Genomic DNA, 17,066 nt, shown 5'->3' on the forward strand with positions numbered 1-17,066 from the left:
TGCTGCTTGTGTTACACCGGCAACTATAGCAGAGTTCTTCGGGTAAAACTGCCGTGTTTTGGAAGGGGAAATGCTTACAGTCCTCGCTGCAACCAGCCTTGTTTGAGGCAGTTCGCTCCACGTGGGAAACCTTGCTTATAAGAGTTCATCCGTGGAAGAGCCCAGAGAGTACACAGTGGTAGAAATGTTGCTTCTGTTCCACCGGCAACTAAAGCAGAGTTCTTCGGCTAAAATTGCGTGTTTTGGAAGAGGAAATGCTTACAGTCCTCGCTACAGCCTGCCGTGGTTGAGGCAGTTCTCTCCACATGGGAAACCTTGCATATAGAAGTCCATTCGTGGAAGAGACCAAAGAGTACAGAGTGGGAGGAATGCTGCTTGTGTTCCAACGGCAACTAAAGCAGAGTTCTCCGGGTAAAATTGCCGTGTTTTGGAAGGGGAAATGCTTACAGTCCTCGCTACAGCCTGCCGTGGTTGAGGCAGTTCTCTCCACATGGGAAACCTTGCATACAGAAGTTCATTCGTGGAAGAGACCAAAGAGTACACAGTGGGAGGAATGCTGCTTGTGTTCCACCTGCAACTAAAGCAGAGTTCTTTGGTAAAACTGCCGTGTTTTGGAAGAGGAATTGCTTACAGACCTCGCAGCAGCCTGCCGTGGTTGAGGCAGTTCGCTCCACGTGGGAAACCCTGCATATACATGTTCATTCGTGGAAGAGACCAAAGAGTACAAAGTGGGAGAAATGCTGCTTGTGTTCCACCGGCAACTAAAGCAGAGTTCTTGGGGTAAAACTGCCGTGTTTTGGAAGGGGAAATGCTTACAGTCCTCGCTGCAGCCTGTCGTGGTTGAGGCAGTTCGCTCCACGTTGGAATCCTTGCATATAAGAGTTCATCCGTGGAAGAGCCCAGAGAGTACACAGTGGTAGAAATGTTGCTTGTGTTCCACCGGCAACTTCAGCAGAGTTCTTCGGGTAAAACTGCGTGTTTTGCGAGAGGAAATGCTTACAGTCCTCGCTACATCCTGCCGTGGTTGAGGCAGTTCTCTCCACATGGGAAACCTTGCATATAGAAGTTCATTCGTGGAAGAGACCAAAGAGTACACACTGGGAGGAATGCTGCTTGTGTTCCACCTGCAACGAAAGCAGAGTTCTTCTGGTAAAACTGCGTGTTTTGCGAGAGGAAATGCTTACAGTCCTCGCTACAGCCTGCCGTGGTTGAGGCAGTTCGCTCCACGTGGAAACCCTGCATATAGACGTTCATTCTTGGAAGAGAACAAAGAGGACACAGTGGGAGAAATGCTGCTTGTGTTCCACCTGCAACGAAAGCAGAGTTCTTCGGGTAAAACTGCGTGTTTTGGGAGAAGAAACGCTTACAGTACTTACTAAAGCCTGCCTTGGTTGAGGCAGTTCGCTGCACGAGGGACACCCTGCAGATAGAAGATTCCTTTGGGGAAGGGCCCTTTGTGTACAGTGTGGGACAAATGCAGGTTGTGTTCTACCTGCAACAAAAGCAGAGTTCTTCGGGTAAAACTGGCGTGTTTTGGAAGAGGAAATGCTTACAGTCCTCGCTGCAGCCTGCCGTAGTTGAGGCAGTGTGCTGAACGTGGGAAACCCAGCATATACAAGTTCATTCGTGGAAGAGCCAAAGAGTACACAGTGGGAGGAATGCTGCTTGTGTTCCACCTGCAATTAAAGCAGACTTCTTCCGTTAAAACTGCGTGTTTAGGGAGAGGAAATGCTTACAGTCCTCGCTACAGCCTGCCTTGTTTGAGGCAGTTCGCTCCACGTGGGAAACCTTGCATATAAGAGTTCATCCGTGGAAGAGCCCAGAGAGTACACAGTGGTAGAAATGTTGCTTCTGTTCCACCGGCAACTAAAGCAGAGTTCTTCGGCTAAAATTGCGTGTTTTGGAAGAGGAAATGCTTACAGTCCTCGCTGCAGCCTGCCGTAGTTGAGGCAATTCGCTCCACGTGGGAAACCCTGCATATACAAGTTCATTCGTGGAAGAGACCAAAGAGTACACAGTGGGAGGAATGCTGCTTGTGTTCCACTTGCAATTAAAGCAGACTTCTTCCGTTAAATCTGCGTGTTTAGGGAGAGGAAATGCTTAGAGTCCTCGCTACGGCCTGACTTGTTTGAGGCAGTTCGCTCCACGTGGGAATCCTTGCATATAAGAGTTCATCCGTGGAAGGGCCCAGAGAGTACACAGTGGTAGAAATGTTGCTTGTTTTCCACCGGCAACTAAAGCAGAGTTCTTCGGGTAAAACTGCGTGTTTTGGAAGAGGAAATGCTTACAATCCTCGCTACAGCCTGCCGTGGTTGAGGCAGTTCTCTCCACATGGGAAACCTTGCATATAGAAGTTCATTCGTGGAAGAGACCAAAGAGTACACAGTGGGAGAAATGCTTGTGTTCCACCGGCAACTAAAGCAGAGTTCTTTGGGTAAAACTGCCGTGTTTTGGAAGGGGAAATGCTTACAATCCTCGCTGCAGCCTGCCGCAGTTGAGGCAGTTCGCTGCTCGTGGGAAACCCTGCATATACAAGTTCATTCGGGGAAGAGACCAAAGAGTGCACAGTGGGAGGAATGCTGCTTGTGTTCCACCTGCAATTAAAGCAGACTTCTTCCGTTAAAACTGCGTGTTTAGGGAGAGGAAATGCTTACAGTCCTCGCTACAGCCTGCCTTGTTAGAGGCAGTTCGCTCCACGTGGGAAACCCTGCATATACAAGTTCATTCGTGGAAGAGACCAAAGAGTACAAAGTGGGAGAAATGCTGCTTGTGTTACACCGGCAACTATAGCAGTGTTCTTCGGGTAAAACTGCCGTGTTTTGGAAGGGGAAATGCTTACAGTCCTCGCTGCAACCAGCCTTGTTTGAGGCAGTTCGCTCCACGTGGGAAACCTTGCATATAAGAGTTCATCCGTGGAAGAGCCCAGAGAGTACACAGTGGTAGAAATGTTGCTTCTGTTCCACCGGCAACTAAAGCAGAGTTCTTCGGCTAAAATTGCGTGTTTTGGAAGAGGAAATGCTTACAGTCCTCGCTACAGCCTGCCGTGGTTGAGGCAGTTCTCTCCACATGGGAAACCTTGCATATAGAAGTCCATTCGTGGAAGAGACCAAAGAGTACAGAGTGGGAGGAATGCTGCTTGTGTTCCAACGGCAACTAAAGCAGAGTTCTTCGGGTAAAATTGCCGTGTTTTGGAAGGGGAAATGCTTACAGTCCTCGCTACAGCCTGCCGTGGTTGAGGCAGTTCTCTCCACATGGGAAACCTTGCATACAGAAGTTCATTCGTGGAAGAGACCAAAGAGTACACAGTGGGAGGAATGCTGCTTGTGTTCCACCTGCAACTAAAGCAGAGTTCTTTGGTAAAACTGCCGTGTTTTGGAAGAGGAATTGCTTACAGACCTCGCAGCAGCCTGCCGTGGTTGAGGCAGTTCGCTCCACGTGGGAAACCCTGCATATACATGTTCATTCGTGGAAGAGACCAAAGAGTACAAAGTGGGAGAAATGCTGCTTGTGTTCCACCGGCAACTAAAGCAGAGTTCTTGGGGTAAAACTGCCGTGTTTTGGAAGGGGAAATGCTTACAGTCCTCGCTGCAGCCTGTCGTGGTTGAGGCAGTTCGCTCCACGTTGGAATCCTTGCATATAAGAGTTCATCCGTGGAAGAGCCCAGAGAGTACACAGTGGTAGAAATGTTGCTTGTGTTCCACCGGCAACTTCAGCAGAGTTCTTCGGGTAAAACTGCGTGTTTTGCGAGAGGAAATGCTTACAGTCCTCGCTACATCCTGCCGTGGTTGAGGCAGTTCTCTCCACATGGGAAACCTTGCATATAGAAGTTCATTCGTGGAAGAGACCAAAGAGTACACACTGGGAGGAATGCTGCTTGTGTTCCACCTGCAACGAAAGCAGAGTTCTTCTGGTAAAACTGCGTGTTTTGCGAGAGGAAATGCTTACAGTCCTCGCTACAGCCTGCCGTGGTTGAGGCAGTTCGCTCCACGTGGAAACCCTGCATATAGACGTTCATTCTTGGAAGAGAACAAAGAGGACACAGTGGGAGAAATGCTGCTTGTGTTCCACCTGCAACGAAAGCAGAGTTCTTTGGGTAAAACTGCGTGTTTTGGGAGAAGAAACGCTTACAGTACTTACTAAAGCCTGCCTTGGTTGAGGCAGTTCGCTGCACGAGGGACACCCTGCAGATAGAAGATTCCTTTGGGGAAGGGCCCTTTGTGTACAGTGTGGGACAAATGCAGGTTGTGTTCTACCTGCAACAAAAGCAGAGTTCTTCGGGTAAAACTGGCGTGTTTTGGAAGAGGAAATGCTTACAGTCCTCGCTGCAGCCTGCCGTAGTTGAGGCAGTGTGCTGAACGTGGGAAACCCAGCATACACAAGTTCATTCGTGGAAGAGCCAAAGAGTACACAGTGGGAGGAATGCTGCTTGTGTTCCACCTGCAATTAAAGCAGACTTCTTCCGTTAAAACTGCGTGTTTAGGGAGAGGAAATGCTTAGAGTCCTCGCTACAGCCTGCCTTGTTTGAGGCAGTTCGCTCCACGTGGGAAACCTTGCATATAAGAGTTCATCCGTGGAAGAGCCCAGAGAGTACACAGTGGTAGAAATGTTGCTTCTGTTCCACCGGCAACTAAAGCAGAGTTCTTCGGCTAAAATTGCGTGTTTTGGAAGAGGAAATGCTTACAGTCCTCGCTGCAGCCTGCCGTAGTTGAGGCAATTCGCTCCCCGTGGGAAACCCTGCATATACAAGTTCATTCGTGGAAGAGACCAAAGAGTACACAGTGGGAGGAATGCTGCTTGTGTTCCACTTGCAATTAAAGCAGACTACTTCCGTTAAATCTGCGTGTTTAGGGAGAGGAAATGCTTAGAGTCCTCGCTACGGCCTGCCTTGTTTGAGGCAGTTCGCTCCACGTGGGAATCCTTGCATATAAGAGTTCATCCGTGGAAGGGCCCAGAGAGTACACAGTGGTAGAAATGTTGCTTGTTTTCCACCGGCAACTAAAGCAGAGTTCTTCGGGTAAAACTGCGTGTTTTGGAAGAGGAAATGCTTACAATCCTCGCTACAGCCTGCCGTGGTTGAGGCAGTTCTCTCCACATGGGAAACCTTGCATATAGAAGTTCATTCGTGGAAGAGACCAAAGAGTACACAGTGGGAGAAATGCTTGTGTTCCACCGGCAACTAAAGCAGAGTTCTTTGGGTAAAACTGCCGTGTTTTGGAAGGGGAAATGCTTACAATCCTCGCTGCAGCCTGCCGCAGTTGAGGCAGTTCGCTGCTCGTGGGAAACCCTGCATATACAAGTTCATTCGGGGAAGAGACCAAAGAGTGCACAGTGGGAGGAATGCTGCTTGTGTTCCACCTGCAATTAAAGCAGACTTCTTCCGTTAAAACTGCGTGTTTAGGGAGAGGAAATGCTTACAGTCCTCGCTACAGCCTGCCTTGTTTGAGGCAGTTCGCTCCACGTGGGAAACCCTGCATATACAAGTTCATTCGTGGAAGAGACCAAAGAGTACAAAGTGGGAGAAATGCTGCTTGTGTTACACCGGCAACTATAGCAGAGTTCTTCGGGTAAAACTGCCGTGTTTTGGAAGGGGAAATGCTTACAGTCCTCGCTGCAACCAGCCTTGTTTGAGGCAGTTCGCTCCACGTGGGAAACCTTGCTTATAAGAGTTCATCCGTGGAAGAGCCCAGAGAGTACACAGTGGTAGAAATGTTGCTTCTGTTCCACCGGCAACTAAAGCAGAGTTCTTCGGCTAAAATTGCGTGTTTTGGAAGAGGAAATGCTTACAGTCCTCGCTACAGCCTGCCGTGGTTGAGGCAGTTCTCTCCACATGGGAAACCTTGCATATAGAAGTCCATTCGTGGAAGAGACCAAAGAGTACAGAGTGGGAGGAATGCTGCTTGTGTTCCAACGGCAACTAAAGCAGAGTTCTCCGGGTAAAATTGCCGTGTTTTGGAAGGGGAAATGCTTACAGTCCTCGCTACAGCCTGCCGTGGTTGAGGCAGTTCTCTCCACATGGGAAACCTTGCATACAGAAGTTCATTCGTGGAAGAGACCAAAGAGTACACAGTGGGAGGAATGCTGCTTGTGTTCCACCTGCAACTAAAGCAGAGTTCTTTGGTAAAACTGCCGTGTTTTGGAAGAGGAATTGCTTACAGACCTCGCAGCAGCCTGCCGTGGTTGAGGCAGTTCGCTCCACGTGGGAAACCCTGCATATACATGTTCATTCGTGGAAGAGACCAAAGAGTACAAAGTGGGAGAAATGCTGCTTGTGTTCCACCGGCAACTAAAGCAGAGTTCTTGGGGTAAAACTGCCGTGTTTTGGAAGGGGAAATGCTTACAGTCCTCGCTGCAGCCTGTCGTGGTTGAGGCAGTTCGCTCCACGTTGGAATCCTTGCATATAAGAGTTCATCCGTGGAAGAGCCCAGAGAGTACACAGTGGTAGAAATGTTGCTTGTGTTCCACCGGCAACTTCAGCAGAGTTCTTCGGGTAAAACTGCGTGTTTTGCGAGAGGAAATGCTTACAGTCCTCGCTACATCCTGCCGTGGTTGAGGCAGTTCTCTCCACATGGGAAACCTTGCATATAGAAGTTCATTCGTGGAAGAGACCAAAGAGTACACACTGGGAGGAATGCTGCTTGTGTTCCACCTGCAACGAAAGCAGAGTTCTTCTGGTAAAACTGCGTGTTTTGCGAGAGGAAATGCTTACAGTCCTCGCTACAGCCTGCCGTGGTTGAGGCAGTTCGCTCCACGTGGAAACCCTGCATATAGACGTTCATTCTTGGAAGAGAACAAAGAGGACACAGTGGGAGAAATGCTGCTTGTGTTCCACCTGCAACGAAAGCAGAGTTCTTCGGGTAAAACTGCGTGTTTTGGGAGAAGAAACGCTTACAGTACTTACTAAAGCCTGCCTTGGTTGAGGCAGTTCGCTGCACGAGGGACACCCTGCAGATAGAAGATTCCTTTGGGGAAGGGCCCTTTGTGTACAGTGTGGGACAAATGCAGGTTGTGTTCTACCTGCAACAAAAGCAGAGTTCTTCGGGTAAAACTGGCGTGTTTTGGAAGAGGAAATGCTTACAGTCCTCGCTGCAGCCTGCCGTAGTTGAGGCAGTGTGCTGAACGTGGGAAACCCAGCATATACAAGTTCATTCGTGGAAGAGCCAAAGAGTACACAGTGGGAGGAATGCTGCTTGTGTTCCACCTGCAATTAAAGCAGACTTCTTCCGTTAAAACTGCGTGTTTAGGGAGAGGAAATGCTTACAGTCCTCGCTACAGCCTGCCTTGTTTGAGGCAGTTCGCTCCACGTGGGAAACCTTGCATATAAGAGTTCATCCGTGGAAGAGCCCAGAGAGTACACAGTGGTAGAAATGTTGCTTCTGTTCCACCGGCAACTAAAGCAGAGTTCTTCGGCTAAAATTGCGTGTTTTGGAAGAGGAAATGCTTACAGTCCTCGCTGCAGCCTGCCGTAGTTGAGGCAATTCGCTCCACGTGGGAAACCCTGCATATACAAGTTCATTCGTGGAAGAGACCAAAGAGTACACAGTGGGAGGAATGCTGCTTGTGTTCCACTTGCAATTAAAGCAGACTTCTTCCGTTAAATCTGCGTGTTTAGGGAGAGGAAATGCTTAGAGTCCTCGCTACGGCCTGCCTTGTTTGAGGCAGTTCGCTCCACGTGGGAATCCTTGCATATAAGAGTTCATCCGTGGAAGGGCCCAGAGAGTACACAGTGGTAGAAATGTTGCTTGTTTTCCACCGGCAACTAAAGCAGAGTTCTTCGGGTAAAACTGCGTGTTTTGGAAGAGGAAATGCTTACAATCCTCGCTACAGCCTGCCGTGGTTGAGGCAGTTCTCTCCACATGGGAAACCTTGCATATAGAAGTTCATTCGTGGAAGAGACCAAAGAGTACACAGTGGGAGAAATGCTTGTGTTCCACCGGCAACTAAAGCAGAGTTCTTTGGGTAAAACTGCCGTGTTTTGGAAGGGGAAATGCTTACAATCCTCGCTGCAGCCTGCCGCAGTTGAGGCAGTTCGCTGCTCGTGGGAAACCCTGCATATACAAGTTCATTCGGGGAAGAGACCAAAGAGTGCACAGTGGGAGGAATGCTGCTTGTGTTCCACCTGCAATTAAAGCAGACTTCTTCCGTTAAAACTGCGTGTTTAGGGAGAGGAAATGCTTACAGTCCTCGCTACAGCCTGCCTTGTTTGAGGCAGTTCGCTCCACGTGGGAAACCCTGCATATACAAGTTCATTCGTGGAAGAGACCAAAGAGTACAAAGTGGGAGAAATGCTGCTTGTGTTACACCGGCAACTATAGCAGAGTTCTTCGGGTAAAACTGCCGTGTTTTGGAAGGGGAAATGCTTACAGTCCTCGCTGCAACCAGCCTTGTTTGAGGCAGTTCGCTCCACGTGGGAAACCTTGCTTATAAGAGTTCATCCGTGGAAGAGCCCAGAGAGTACACAGTGGTAGAAATGTTGCTTCTGTTCCACCGGCAACTAAAGCAGAGTTCTTCGGCTAAAATTGCGTGTTTTGGAAGAGGAAATGCTTACAGTCCTCGCTACAGCCTGCCGTGGTTGAGGCAGTTCTCTCCACATGGGAAACCTTGCATATAGAAGTCCATTCGTGGAAGAGACCAAAGAGTACAGAGTGGGAGGAATGCTGCTTGTGTTCCAACGGCAACTAAAGCAGAGTTCTTCGGGTAAAATTGCCGTGTTTTGGAAGGGGAAATGCTTACAGTCCTCGCTACAGCCTGCCGTGGTTGAGGCAGTTCTCTCCACATGGGAAACCTTGCATACAGAAGTTCATTCGTGGAAGAGACCAAAGAGTACACAGCGGGAGGAATGCTGCTTGTGTTCCACCTGCAACTAAAGCAGAGTTCTTTGGTAAAACTGCCGTGTTTTGGAAGAGGAATTGCTTACAGACCTCGCAGCAGCCTGCCGTGGTTGAGGCAGTTCGCTCCACGTGGGAAACCCTGCATATACATGTTCATTCGTGGAAGAGACCAAAGAGTACAAAGTGGGAGAAATGCTGCTTGTGTTCCACCGGCAACTAAAGCAGAGTTCTTGGGGTAAAACTGCCGTGTTTTGGAAGGGGAAATGCTTACAGTCCTCGCTGCAGCCTGTCGTGGTTGAGGCAGTTCGCTCCACGTTGGAATCCTTGCATATAAGAGTTCATCCGTGGAAGAGCCCAGAGAGTACACAGTGGTAGAAATGTTGCTTGTGTTCCACCGGCAACTTCAGCAGAGTTCTTCGGGTAAAACTGCGTGTTTTGCGAGAGGAAATGCTTACAGTCCTCGCTACATCCTGCCGTGGTTGAGGCAGTTCTCTCCACATGGGAAACCTTGCATATAGAAGTTCATTCGTGGAAGAGACCAAAGAGTACACACTGGGAGGAATGCTGCTTGTGTTCCACCTGCAACGAAAGCAGAGTTCTTCTGGTAAAACTGCGTGTTTTGCGAGAGGAAATGCTTACAGTCCTCGCTACAGCCTGCCGTGGTTGAGGCAGTTCGCTCCACGTGGAAACCCTGCATATAGACGTTCATTCTTGGAAGAGAACAAAGAGGACACAGTGGGAGAAATGCTGCTTGTGTTCCACCTGCAACGAAAGCAGAGTTCTTCGGGTAAAACTGCGTGTTTTGGGAGAAGAAACGCTTACAGTACTTACTAAAGCCTGCCTTGGTTGAGGCAGTTCGCTGCACGAGGGACACCCTGCAGATAGAAGATTCCTTTGGGGAAGGGCCCTTTGTGTACAGTGTGGGACAAATGCAGGTTGTGTTCTACCTGCAACAAAAGCAGAGTTCTTCGGGTAAAACTGGCGTGTTTTGGAAGAGGAAATGCTTACAGTCCTCGCTGCAGCCTGCCGTAGTTGAGGCAGTGTGCTGAACGTGGGAAACCCAGCATATACAAGTTCATTCGTGGAAGAGCCAAAGAGTACACAGTGGGAGGAATGCTGCTTGTGTTCCACCTGCAATGAAAGCAGACTTCTTACGTTAAAACTGCGTGTTTAGGGAGAGGAAATGCTTACAGTCCTCGCTACAGCCTGCCTTGTTTGAGGCAGTTCGCTCCACGTGGGAAACCTTGCATATAAGAGTTCATCCGTGGAAGAGCCCAGAGAGTACACAGTGGTAGAAATGTTGCTTCTGTTCCACCGGCAACTAAAGCAGAGTTCTTCGGCTAAAATTGCGTGTTTTGGAAGAGGAAATGCTTACAGTCCTCGCTGCAGCCTGCCGTAGTTGAGGCAATTCGCTCCACGTGGGAAACCCTGCATATACAAGTTCATTCGTGGAAGAGACCAAAGAGTACACAGTGGGAGGAATGCTGCTTGTGTTCCACTTGCAATTAAAGCAGACTTCTTCCGTTAAATCTGCGTGTTTAGGGAGAGGAAATGCTTAGAGTCCTCGCTACGGCCTGCCTTGTTTGAGGCAGTTCGCTCCACGTGGGAATCCTTGCATATAAGAGTTCATCCGTGGAAGGGCCCAGAAAGTACACAGTGGTAGAAATGTTGCTTGTTTTCCACCGGCAACTAAAGCAGAGTTCTTCGGGTAAAACTGCGTGTTTTGGAAGAGGAAATGCTTACAATCCTCGCTACAGCCTGCCGTGGTTGAGGCAGTTCTCTCCACATGGGAAACCTTGCATATAGAAGTTCATTCGTGGAAGAGACCAAAGAGTACACAGTGGGAGAAATGCTTGTGTTCCACCGGCAACTAAAGCAGAGTTCTTTGGGTAAAACTGCCGTGTTTTGGAAGGGGAAATGCTTACAATCCTCGCTGCAGCCTGCCGCAGTTGAGGCAGTTCGCTGCTCGTGGGAAACCCTGCATATACAAGTTCATTCGGGGAAGAGACCAAAGAGTGCACAGTGGGAGGAATGCTGCTTGTGTTCCACCTGCAATTAAAGCAGACTTCTTCCGTTAAAACTGCGTGTTTAGGGAGAGGAAATGCTTACAGTCCTCGCTACAGCCTGCCTTGTTTGAGGCAGTTCGCTCCACGTGGGAAACCCTGCATATACAAGTTCATTCGTGGAAGAGACCAAAGAGTACAAAGTGGGAGAAATGCTGCTTGTGTTACACCGGCAACTATAGCAGAGTTCTTCGGGTAAAACTGCCGTGTTTTGGAAGGGGAAATGCTTACAGTCCTCGCTGCAACCAGCCTTGTTTGAGGCAGTTCGCTCCACGTGGGAAACCTTGCATATAAGAGTTCATCCGTGGAAGAGCCCAGAGAGTACACAGTGGTAGAAATGTTGCTTCTGTTCCACCGGCAACTAAAGCAGAGTTCTTCGGTTAAAATTGCGTGTTTTGGAAGAGGAAATGCTTACAGTCCTCGCTACAGCCTGCCGTGGTTGAGGCAGTTCTCTCCACATGGGAAACCTTGCATATAGAAGTCCATTCGTGGAAGAGACCAAAGAGTACAGAGTGGGAGGAATGCTGCTTGTGTTCCAACGGCAACTAAAGCAGAGTTCTTCGGGTAAAATTGCCGTGTTTTGGAAGGGGAAATGCTTACAGTCCTCGCTACAGCCTGCCGTGGTTGAGGCAGTTCTCTCCACATGGGAAACCTTGCATACAGAAGTTCATTCGTGGAAGAGACCAAAGAGTACACAGTGGGAGGAATGCTGCTTGTGTTCCACCTGCAACTAAAGCAGAGTTCTTTGGTAAAACTGCCGTGTTTTGGAAGAGGAATTGCTTACAGACCTCGCAGCAGCCTGCCGTGGTTGAGGCAGTTCGCTCCACGTGGGAAACCCTGCATATACATGTTCATTCGTGGAAGAGACCAAAGAGTACAAAGTGGGAGAAATGCTGCTTGTGTTCCACCGGCAACTAAAGCAGAGTTCTTGGGGTAAAACTGCCGTGTTTTGGAAGGGGAAATGCTTACAGTCCTCGCTGCAGCCTGTCGTGGTTGAGGCAGTTCGCTCCACGTTGGAATCCTTGCATATAAGAGTTCATCCGTGGAAGAGCCCAGAGAGTACACAGTGGTAGAAATGTTGCTTGTGTTCCACCGGCAACTTCAGCAGAGTTCTTCGGGTAAAACTGCGTGTTTTGCGAGAGGAAATGCTTACAGTCCTCGCTACATCCTGCCGTGGTTGAGGCAGTTCTCTCCACATGGGAAACCTTGCATATAGAAGTTCATTCGTGGAAGAGACCAAAGAGTACACACTGGGAGGAATGCTGCTTGTGTTCCACCTGCAACGAAAGCAGAGTTCTTCTGGTAAAACTGCGTGTTTTGCGAGAGGAAATGCTTACAGTCCTCGCTACAGCCTGCCGTGGTTGAGGCAGTTCGCTCCACGTGGAAACCCTGCATATAGACGTTCATTCTTGGAAGAGAACAAAGAGGACACAGTGGGAGAAATGCTGCTTGTGTTCCACCTGCAACGAAAGCAGAGTTCTTCGGGTAAAACTGCGTGTTTTGGGAGAAGAAACGCTTACAGTACTTACTAAAGCCTGCCTTGGTTGAGGCAGTTCGCTGCACGAGGGACACCCTGCAGATAGAAGATTCCTTTGGGGAAGGGCCCTTTGTGTACAGTGTGGGACAAATGCAGGTTGTGTTCTACCTGCAACAAAAGCAGAGTTCTTCGGGTAAAACTGGCGTGTTTTGGAAGAGGAAATGCTTACAGTCCTCGCTGCAGCCTGCCGTAGTTGAGGCAGTGTGCTGAACGTGGGAAACCCAGCATATACAAGTTCATTCGTGGAAGAGCCAAAGAGTACACAGTGGGAGGAATGCTGCTTGTGTTCCACCTGCAATTAAAGCAGACTTCTTCCGTTAAAACTGCGTGTTTAGGGAGAGGAAATGCTTACAGTCCTCGCTACAGCCTGCCTTGTTTGAGGCAGTTCGCTCCACGTGGGAAACCTTGCATATAAGAGTTCATCCGTGGAAGAGCCCAGAGAGTACACAGTGGTAGAAATGTTGCTTCTGTTCCACCGGCAACTAAAGCAGAGTTCTTCGGCTAAAATTGCGTGTTTTGGAAGAGGAAATGCTTACAGTCCTCGCTGCAGCCTGCCGTAGTTGAGGCAATTCGCTCCACGTGGGAAACCCTGCATATACAAGTTCATTCGTGGAAGAGACCAAAGAGTACACAGTGGGAGGAATGCTGCTTGTGTTCCACTTGCAATTAAAGCAGACTTCTTCCGTTAAATCTGCGTGTTTAGGGAGAGGAAATGCTTAGAGTCCTCGCTACGGCCTGCCTTGTTTGAGGCAGTTCGCTCCACGTGGGAATCCTTGCATATAAGAGTTCATCCGTGGAAGGGCCCAGAGAGTACACAGTGGTAGAAATGTTGCTTGTTTTCCACCGGCAACTAAAGCAGAGTTCTTCGGGTAAAACTGCGTGTTTTGGAAGAGGAAATGCTTACAATCCTCGCTACAGCCTGCCGTGGTTGAGGCAGTTCTCTCCACATGGGAAACCTTGCATATAGAAGTTCATTCGTGGAAGAGACCAAAGAGTACACAGTGGGAGAAATGCTTGTGTTCCACCGGCAACTAAAGCAGAGTTCTTTGGGTAAAACTGCCGTGTTTTGGAAGGGGAAATGCTTACAATCCTCGCTGCAGCCTGCCGCAGTTGAGGCAGTTCGCTGCTCGTGGGAAACCCTGCATATACAAGTTCATTCGGGGAAGAGACCAAAGAGTGCACAGTGGGAGGAATGCTGCTTGTGTTCCACCTGCAATTAAAGCAGACTTCTTCCGTTAAAACTGCGTGTTTAGGGAGAGGAAATGCTTACAGTCCTCGCTACAGCCTGCCTTGTTTGAGGCAGTTCGCTCCACGTGGGAAACCCTGCATATACAAGTTCATTCGTGGAAGAGACCAAAGAGTACAAAGTGGGAGAAATGCTGCTTGTGTTACACCGGCAACTATAGCAGAGTTCTTCGGGTAAAACTGCCGTGTTTTGGAAGGGGAAATGCTTACAGTCCTCGCTGCAACCAGCCTTGTTTGAGGCAGTTCGCTCCACGTGGGAAACCTTGCTTATAAGAGTTCATCCGTGGAAGAGCCCAGAGAGTACACAGTGGTAGAAATGTTGCTTCTGTTCCACCGGCAACTAAAGCAGAGTTCTTCGGCTAAAATTGCGTGTTTTGGAAGAGGAAATGCTTACAGTCCTCGCTACAGCCTGCCGTGGTTGAGGCAGTTCTCTCCACATGGGAAACCTTGCATATAGAAGTCCATTCGTGGAAGAGACCAAAGAGTACAGAGTGGGAGGAATGCTGCTTGTGTTCCAACGGCAACTAAAGCAGAGTTCTTCGGGTAAAATTGCCGTGTTTTGGAAGGGGAAATGCTTACAGTCCTCGCTACAGCCTGCCGTGGTTGAGGCAGTTCTCTCCACATGGGAAACCTTGCATACAGAAGTTCATTCGTGGAAGAGACCAAAGAGTACACAGCGGGAGGAATGCTGCTTGTGTTCCACCTGCAACTAAAGCAGAGTTCTTTGGTAAAACTGCCGTGTTTTGGAAGAGGAATTGCTTACAGACCTCGCAGCAGCCTGCCGTGGTTGAGGCAGTTCGCTCCACGTGGGAAACCCTGCATATACATGTTCATTCGTGGAAGAGACCAAAGAGTACAAAGTGGGAGAAATGCTGCTTGTGTTCCACCGGCAACTAAAGCAGAGTTCTTGGGGTAAAACTGCCGTGTTTTGGAAGGGGAAATGCTTACAGTCCTCGCTGCAGCCTGTCGTGGTTGAGGCAGTTCGCTCCACGTTGGAATCCTTGCATATAAGAGTTCATCCGTGGAAGAGCCCAGAGAGTACACAGTGGTAGAAATGTTGCTTGTGTTCCACCGGCAACTTCAGCAGAGTTCTTCGGGTAAAACTGCGTGTTTTGCGAGAGGAAATGCTTACAGTCCTCGCTACATCCTGCCGTGGTTGAGGCAGTTCTCTCCACATGGGAAACCTTGCATATAGAAGTTCATTCGTGGAAGAGACCAAAGAGTACACACTGGGAGGAATGCTGCTTGTGTTCCACCTGCAACGAAAGCAGAGTTCTTCTGGTAAAACTGCGTGTTTTGCGAGAGGAAATGCTTACAGTCCTCGCTACAGCCTGCCGTGGTTGAGGCAGTTCGCTCCACGTGGAAACCCTGCATATAGACGTTCATTCTTGGAAGAGAACAAAGAGGACACAGTGGGAGAAATGCTGCTTGTGTTCCACCTGCAACGAAAGCAGAGTTCTTCGGGTAAAACTGCGTGTTTTGGGAGAAGAAACGCTTACAGTACTTACTAAAGCCTGCCTTGGTTGAGGCAGTTCGCTGCACGAGGGACACCCTGCAGATAGAAGATTCCTTTGGGGAAGGGCCCTTTGTGTACAGTGTGGGACAAATGCAGGTTGTGTTCTACCTGCAACAAAAGCAGAGTTCTTCGGGTAAAACTGGCGTGTTTTGGAAGAGGAAATGCTTACAGTCCTCGCTGCAGCCTGCCGTAGTTGAGGCAGTGTGCTGAACGTGGGAAACCCAGCATATACAAGTTCATTCGTGGAAGAGCCAAAGAGTACACAGTGGGAGGAATGCTGCTTGTGTTCCACCTGCAATGAAAGCAGACTTCTTACGTTAAAACTGCGTGTTTAGGGAGAGGAAATGCTTACAGTCCTCGCTACAGCCTGCCTTGTTTGAGGCAGTTCGCTCCACGTGGGAAACCTTGCATATAAGAGTTCATCCGTGGAAGAGCCCAGAGAGTACACAGTGGTAGAAATGTTGCTTCTGTTCCACCGGCAACTAAAGCAGAGTTCTTCGGCTAAAATTGCGTGTTTTGGAAGAGGAAATGCTTACAGTCCTCGCTGCAGCCTGCCGTAGTTGAGGCAATTCGCTCCACGTGGGAAACCCTGCATATACAAGTTCATTCGTGGAAGAGACCAAAGAGTACACAGTGGGAGGAATGCTGCTTGTGTTCCACTTGCAATTAAAGCAGACTTCTTCCATTAAATCTGCGTGTTTAGGGAGAGGAAATGCTTAGAGTCCTCGCTACGGCCTGCCTTGTTTGAGGCAGTTCGCTCCACGTGGGAATCCTTGCATATAAGAGTTCATCCGTGGAAGGGCCCAGAGAGTACACAGTGGTAGAAATGTTGCTTGTTTTCCACCGGCAACTAAAGCAGAGTTCTTCGGGTAAAACTGCGTGTTTTGGAAGAGGAAATGCTTACAATCCTCGCTACAGCCTGCCGTGGTTGAGGCAGTTCTCTCCACATGGGAAACCTTGCATATAGAAGTTCATTCGTGGAAGAGACCAAAGAGTACACAGTGGGAGAAATGCTTGTGTTCCACCGGCAACTAAAGCAGAGTTCTTTGGGTAAAACTGCCGTGTTTTGGAAGGGGAAATGCTTACAATCCTCGCTGCAGCCTGCCGCAGTTGAGGCAGTTCGCTGCTCGTGGGAAACCCTGCATATACAAGTTCATTCGGGGAAGAGACCAAAGAGTGCACAGTGGGAGGAATGCTGCTTGTGTTCCACCTGCAATTAAAGCAGACTTCTTCCGTTAAAACTGCGTGTTTAGGGAGAGGAAATGCTTACAGTCCTCGCTACAGCCTGCCTTGTTTGAGGCAGTTCGCTCCACGTGGGAAACCCTGCATATACAAGTTCATTCGTGGAAGAGACCAAAGAGTACAAAGTGGGAGAAATGCTGCTTGTGTTACACCGGCAACTATAGCAGAGTTCTTCGGGTAAAACTGCCGTGTTTTGGAAGGGGAAATGCTTACAGTCCTCGCTGCAACCAGCCTTGTTTGAGGCAGTTCGCTCCACGTGGGAAACCTTGCATATAAGAGTTCATCCGTGGAAGAGCCCAGAGAGTACACAGTGGTAGAAATGTTGCTTCTGTTCCACCGGCAACTAAAGCAGAGTTCTTCGGTTAAAATTGCGTGTTTTGGAAGAGGAAATGCTTACAGTCCTCGCTACAGCCTGCCGTGGTTGAGGCAGTTCTCTCCACATGGGAAACCTTGCATACAGAAGTTCATTCGTGGAAGAGACCAAAGAGTACACAGTGGGAGGAATGCTGCTTGTGTTCCACCTGCAACTAAAGCAGAGTTCTTTGGTAAAACTGCCGTGTTTTGGAAGAGGAATTGCTTACAGACCTCGCAGCAGCCTGCCGTGGTTGAGGCAGTTCGCTCCACGTGGGAAACCC

The sequence above is a fragment of the Mesoplodon densirostris genome, chromosome 18 (genome assembly GCF_025265405.1).
Source record: "Mesoplodon densirostris isolate mMesDen1 chromosome 18, mMesDen1 primary haplotype, whole genome shotgun sequence".
Classification (NCBI taxonomy): Eukaryota; Metazoa; Chordata; class Mammalia; order Artiodactyla; family Ziphiidae; genus Mesoplodon; species Mesoplodon densirostris.